The sequence below is a fragment of the Amblyomma maculatum genome, chromosome 3 (assembly GCF_055883805.1).
Source record: "Amblyomma maculatum isolate TAMU_Amacu chromosome 3, ASM5588380v1, whole genome shotgun sequence".
NCBI classification, from domain to species: domain Eukaryota; kingdom Metazoa; phylum Arthropoda; class Arachnida; order Ixodida; family Ixodidae; genus Amblyomma; species Amblyomma maculatum.
Window position 1 is genome coordinate 67,357,287 of NC_139346.1, and position 7,210 is coordinate 67,364,496.

Genomic DNA, 7,210 nt, shown 5'->3' on the forward strand with positions numbered 1-7,210 from the left:
CGCTCTTTCTATCCGTCCCTTCACCAAGTCGTGTTTATAGTCGCAATACAACTGCTGCTGTTCTCCACTCTGTTAAGCTCTATAACGGGTACACGATAACGAACTGCCCTAATTGAAGCCGTTTTATCGCTTTCAAGATGGGACTGGCAAGACTATAAGGCATTGAACTAGCATATGTTGTTATTGAAATCCTGGTAGTTTAATAGTAGCGTCTACATCAAATATATATCTTCCTGGACAGATGTCATCAAAATGAAGCGCACATTTCATAAGCGCTCACGTTGGCAACGGCGACAAATTAGCTTTACTAGGCACTCACGGACAATAACAGAACCACACTAGAAGACCTATTCTTGCATTTTTCTTTTAGATATAAAATTTTTGAAATATTCAAATCCATATATTCCTAAACGCTAAGACAAGCATTGTATAAGATGGTTTTCTTCGGACTCAGGATCACATGAAAATATTTTTGTCAGGAGCGACTTTAACTGTTTTCAGTGCTGAGCACTGGCAAAATCACCGCCTGTTGCGTATGGTATAGTTTTAAACATTGGACATCGAATGTAATAATACATTCATTTATCATATGAGATATATTTCCAAATAAATGAGCAAATCCTGTTAACTTTTTGGCGGAATCTCAATGTAGTTCACGCAGCTGAGCTTTCATGCGGCTTCCACATAATAGAGGCTTTTTCTGAATTCTCAGAAATTTGCGCTTGATAGGAAAAGTTTAGGGCCTCTTGAACTTACACTGGCGAGCACAAGAATTTTTATGATCTATTTTTACACTTATTACCCCAAGAGGAGATGTGCGGCGTCTCGAATAGCAGGCGTACGTGGTATCGCGGATAAGACGGAGTGTCCTATTCAAGTGATAGCCCCAGAGAGCTGTTGAATGTCGCGTGGCTTAAACTGCACTATTTTTTCGTTCTTCGTTGTTATTTAACTAGCAGGCACTCAGTAGCTAACCTTTACGGCGGTAAAATAAAAGGCCGCTCTTCCGCATATCACCGGTGTTTGTTTCCTTGTTTGTCCGATTCTCTTCACGGCCATGCCTCTAGTAGGTTGAAACTAGGATGTGACATGGTGAGTGGTCGGTGATTTCCGTGACGTCACGAGGCCAGATGCCAAGTCAAATTGGCAGACGCTTCCAATTTGGGGATTGCCTTTAGAATGGGTCTCTTGAATCCCTAGTATTCTACTCTACTGGTAGGCCATGTCGATTCACTAGTATAAATCTTTGATAAAGCTGGCTTTAATCTTAATACTGAGAGTAATTTGGAACAAATTTCTAAAATGAACCATGGTCTTCTAACCGGCCAAAGTTTACGCTCAATTCAAACAACTAAGTTTTCCCAATGCTTAATCATCTTGCAACTGCAGCCATTGTGAAATCGCCAGAAGATTAGGAAATCGCCAGAGGGATAGCCCAAATCGAAAGAAATATAGTTATTTTTAAACATCGCTTGACTAATGTGGGAACTCGATTTCTTAACATTTTTTCTGCTACTGCTACTTCCAGAGATATATATCTGGGGGAGTCTGCGCCAGAAACTTGCTAGGTGTAAGATTATTTTTGTTTTACTCTGTGTAAGGCAGTTGAGGAAAACGGCTCTGGAATTGAAAGACTGACCCACGCATAACCTTCGCAATTCTGAAGTGTACATGCGCACAAATGTTTCGGCACCATATGTACGAGCTTTCTCGTCCACCTTTGCCACGGAATCAGGACTTTTCAAAGTTCTGCTTTACATTTAATTGCAAGAATAACCAGCGTTTATGGTGTACCCACGTAGGACGTTATTTTTATTTAATATTTCACTGCATATTTGCGGTACATGAGGCGAAGTCATTTCTGTGGTAAATTCTTCGTATGAAGGAAAGAACTGCGGCCAAATACAAGAAGGAACTCATTGCTGCTTACTTGTCCCTCCCTTCGTTCTCTCCCAAGAGGCTCACCTCACGTTCTGCACTTATGGTAGCGATGATAGCCGTTAGGCTTCACAAAGCTGCGGAGCAGCAGTGGGCCTTACTGCAGCCCCAGAGACCAATTCACAGACCAATTCATAAGATGAAAAACAAACAATGTTACCCTTTCTAGACTAGTTTATTTTTTTAACAAAAATAAACTACTTCCAGCCCGTTAGCCGGTAGAGCTTGCGGAATATATCTAGTTTCTCATCTGTTTAGTTCCGATTAAGATGACGTTGTGGAACCCGTTTACATACATATTCTTGTTCTCTGAGAAAAAGTAGGTTATATAAGTTCCAAGCCTACCGACCACATTCACAACTGGGATCTCTCTTAAGACTGAGCATCAAAGGTAATAGCCGTGAGAGATGCGCGAAATTCAAAAAGTATTGCCTCTGTCCGCATTGAGCTTAGAAAAGGCCCGCCCCTTATCAACTTACTATTAGCCTACATCGGAAATCGAAGGCATTAGCAACTGTAGGTTCGGTAGCTAAAGACAAGGGCAAAAAAATAAAAACGCACACCCATGCCTTTAAATGGCTAGGTTTGCCTTTCATGGGAGGGCTAGAACATGCAAAAAAACGAGTGAATCAGTATTATAACATTTGTTTTAGTGTGAGGCTACCGACGTTTCGTGGCATATATCCCGACCTCGCTTTACAGACATTGAGCGACAGTAACTCAGGAGAGCAGCCTGAAGGCCTCAGGAACCGCTCTGCTTGCGTGGCCTCGTTATGCACGAACATAAGGACTTGTCTACGCAAGTGCGGATACTCAAGGCACATTGATCAAGAAGAAGGTCAATCAGAGCAGACGTCTCAGCTTTGTCATCGGGTCGAATGCAACGACGTGGACGTTGTCACAGACTGAGCACCAACACTTGATGAGGTTGAGAGACGCCTGCTCAAAGTGACTACCTGAAGTGACTTCATCGTTATCGGGAGGTCTCTTCTCAAGAAAACGTTTGATACTGTGACAAGTACTGTGAAATGTGCGGTGTCTTGATAACGTATGAGCGGAATTTCGATTTAATAATTGGGAAGAAAATACTAGGACCCGATATAAGCGAAAAAAAAAAGAATAGCATAAAATGACAGAGTGTCAAGTCAATGTTTGAAGGCGATAGACTACTTGAAATTTCTGATTCATAACTAACGAGTATTCATATTATGGATTCAAAGCTTCGGTTGAAACCTTTTTTAAGAAGAGCGCCTCACGCACACATCTTTGAGGTTTAGCAATGTGAAGCTATCGACTCCTGTCTTGAACAAACTGAGCAGTCACCGCCAAAACTGCAGCAACTTCTTAGGATAACGTCGTAAGTCAACGGTAATAAACATTGCACAGATGCGCCGATTTATGCTTGCAGACCAACCGTTGTGCGATCGCGTGAGAAATTCGCACTGCTGTCATGGCTAACACTGTGGAGTTAAGAACTTTCATAGCTGTTGCAGCACAGCGCATCATTCATGCAGTCGTCGGGCACTGGCGACATTAATAGAGACAATGAATTGGTTTTCGCCTCATTTTGTGTCAAGCCACGTGGCGTCTTGCCCAAGAACCGAATTGCTGCGACCAATTTCCAGTTTTGGCAAATCTACAAGAGTTCCGAGCATTACTTGTGGTTGAGGGGCTAAAACGTCAAGAGGAGGGACAATGATGTACTGAGGACGCCGTTGTCAACGGCGATTTTCAGTGGTCGAACAGGGGCGACCGGCCGCTCCCAAGGATCGACGTCTGTTCACTTTCTGCACGAATCGCGAGCTGTCTGTGCCCAGCTTTGTTCTTCGGGTGGACACCGGATTTTCCTCAGGGGACACTGTCGACACGCGCCCTGTTCGACCACTGCACAGCAGCGGTGAGCACGGTATATGCAGCGTCAGGCGTGATGTGCGGATATAGGAGAAAGTGTTCTTTTCCCCGGACTTCAAGGAATAGTTTGGTCCTTTAAAGCGTTTAAAGTATTCCTCTTAGAAGAAAGAATTAAGCTAGATAACGCCCAAACATTTTACCTATTCTCAAATTGTACTACCAGCCGCTTCTGTAAATGACACCAATCTAAAGTTCACACCGGTCATTGAATCACTCATGTCGCGTTAAATATAGCGACTACACTGGGTGTGTACAGCGCAATGTGGATTCCCATTTGATGTGGTTCCCTCTTGGTTTCATAAAGACCGGAAGTGGGCTACACCACAGGTCATGTTAGCAAGAGTACCTACTATTGAATTAAAGTTTAGCGCTTTACCCCTGTACCCCACTTCGCCTCATGCAAGACCTGACTGAGAGCAACACGCGCATTATTGAGCGGCCTTTTCCGACTTACCTGGATACTCTTCTAATCAGCTATTATTACTCATCCTCCTGCCTAAACTGCATGTTTCGAACAACGCACTATAGCCGAACACTGCCTGCAATTATCGAAACGCCACTTCCTTTACACCTCCACGCCATCTAAATTAGCTAGCAAACTTCTCCCGTTTGTCCAAAATTTCCTGAATAAAGCACTAATCAGGAACATTGTCGGTGCATTATTGAACCATCTTTCGCGTTTCAGGTGCATACCGTATTATAGGCTACCATTCCTTAATCTTGTAACCCAACTCTCAAGAATGATGCAGTCCTCTCTTGAAAACTGCTAGCAAATTTCCGAACCGCCGTTTTCATTTCACCTATATACCTTTACCATGGGCACCCTTCTAGCACCCATTGCACTCAGAGTACCTCTTTTACTACCTAGCACCCTTCTGCCGAAATGTTTTAGTATAGTGCACTGCTCAAGAATGCTGCACGTACATAATCTAGTTGCTGTCTTTCTTTTCACCCACATATCAATTGAGTCAGCTACCGTTGCAGACCCTCCAGTCTGATACCGCTTTCCATTGGGCGAACAGGAGCAAGAGCAACGAGCAGCCAGAGCAGCGCACGAGAGTACTGGGGACGCGTGTTCTCGTCTCCCCAATGGAACATTCACGCTGCTCGGAGAGCAGCGTAGTGAGGGGGAGCGCGTGACGTCAGGCGTCATGTGATCAAACTTTTCCTGCGCTCGCGTTGCCCGTATCCGCCAGCGGAACGCCACCGCTGCCGTCAAAAAGATCACGTGACTTCCTCCGCTCTCCCTGTACTGCGCCGCTGGCGACGGAGCACCGAGGACTGCTCTCGGCTGCTCTCGGGACCCCAAAAGCGCGCCTCCTCTGCCAATAGAACACAACGCTACTGCTCCTGTTCGACCACTGGTAGGCGCCGAAACTCGCGAGGGTACTTTTAGTGCAGCTAAAAGTGCTTCTGTTCACCCAATGGAAACCGGTATGAATTGTCTCGAATCAGGCACAACTTCTATTCCTAATGAGTAAATTTCACCGGGCCCACTTACATAGTTCTCCTGACCCCTCAAGAGTCATGCCTAGTTTGGAGCGGCTTGGTGATCTCTGGCCTTATACTCAACCTAAAGACATAAGTTTTGGCTCCTGAGTGATGTGGTATGCTTCTCTCCTCCCGCCAGTTTGTCTCCAGACACGTTCAGAATTCTCGAACCACTTTTAACAGTAAGGAAAGAATCGAATAGTATAAAAGGCTGTTATGGGCATATTCACGAGAAGGGTCTGAACCTCCGATGAGTGGGAAAACGTTTCCTTTAAAATATTTCCTGCACTCGAAGCGACAAGGTAAAATTGCCATAGACAACCGATGGGCTGCATTTTAAAACTAAATGTGAGGCAATCGCGGAATATTGTAAGATAATATTTATCCATATACCGTAATAAATAGTCTAATCTGCACGCGCGTAGCGAAACTTTGCATCTGAGTTTGTGCTACGTTCATGACGAGTTATTAAAACTTTCCGTAGAAAACAATTGCGGTGCGTTCTTGACCAAGTGTGAGGCAAAACCAAACATTTTTTATACCTTTATGAACACATTGATGAAATTTGTCTATGCTTCCTATGCGGTCCAAAATTGCGTTTCTAAAGTGTGCCCTAAGCTCACATTCAGTAATTTAGACTGCCATATAAAACATAGTGCACGTTTATTTTATAATTATTAGCAGAAATCTAGAAACTTTCTGAGGTAAGAACTGTGTATCTATGTGTTGCTTGTTATAGCGAAATAGTACAATATATGAAAAATTTATGTTATCGTCGGCAGCTTGGGGAACCTAGAGTCCTCCGGAACGGCTTCATTCCAAAGAGAGCGGACTGAAGAGGCTGAATGTTGGCTTTTTCTTATATGGATTATATGTAAACAAGCAGATACTCCTGCACACGGTCTTTCGTTTAGTGGGTTACCTCACTCCCTAAATATTCAGCATTGAGTACATACCACAGTTTGGGATCGTTTGACACAAACAGAAAAAGTGACACGTACACATTCTGCCGCCATGTAACAGTCGAGTAAAAGGCACTGAGGATTCGGACCTGGTCGGGACCACCTTGCCGTCAAATAAGCAATGAAAAATACAGGCTAAACAAACGTAGTGTATGACACATGCTTTTTTCGGGTGAACATGAGTGACAAATGCTACACGCACAAGCAAGTGCACTACGAAGATAATTGCAGCTCCAAGTGAACTGTGCTTATGCTACAAGAAAAAAAGCTCCATGTTATCAATTATGCAAGATATCGTGCACGAAGAAATTCATCCAACCTTGGTTACAAGACCAAAGTAGGAAGCTTTACAACTCTGTCCAGGTACAAAGCAGAGCTCAGAGCTGAGAAAAATTATTGGCGTTCTTGGCTTTCTCAATTGCGCTTCGAAGCGGAGCACAAAGAGAGTGGCGAGGGGAAGCGGGAGAGAAACCGAAGAGGAATCTTTACTATAATCATCTCATTCATGTTGTCTTGTTCTGCTTCGTTCTCGAGGGTTATGCTAATTTTTTTTTCACGCCCACTTGAATGTGGTCGAGGCGAGCGCAACAGCTCACCATAGCATAGCAGTGAGGTTTACTAGAACTGGACAAAAGTTTAATGGTATCCCCTTTTAAAAGAAAAGGGTGGAAACATAGAAGAAGAGAGTAGAGAACTTGTCGCGTATTTCTTTTTAAGAACTCGCTCTTTCTCTCGAATAATCAAGTCTAACCGTATCTGTCGCGTTCTTGTATTAAAGGCTAGCGACTGTTCAGGTGCACGCGGGAGATATCGAAGCGCAAATTCAAATAGTGAGACTGCCATTGAAACCAAATGGGATATACATTTCTTAAATGATATCAGCAACTATAGAAGCCTGTTGAATGAGG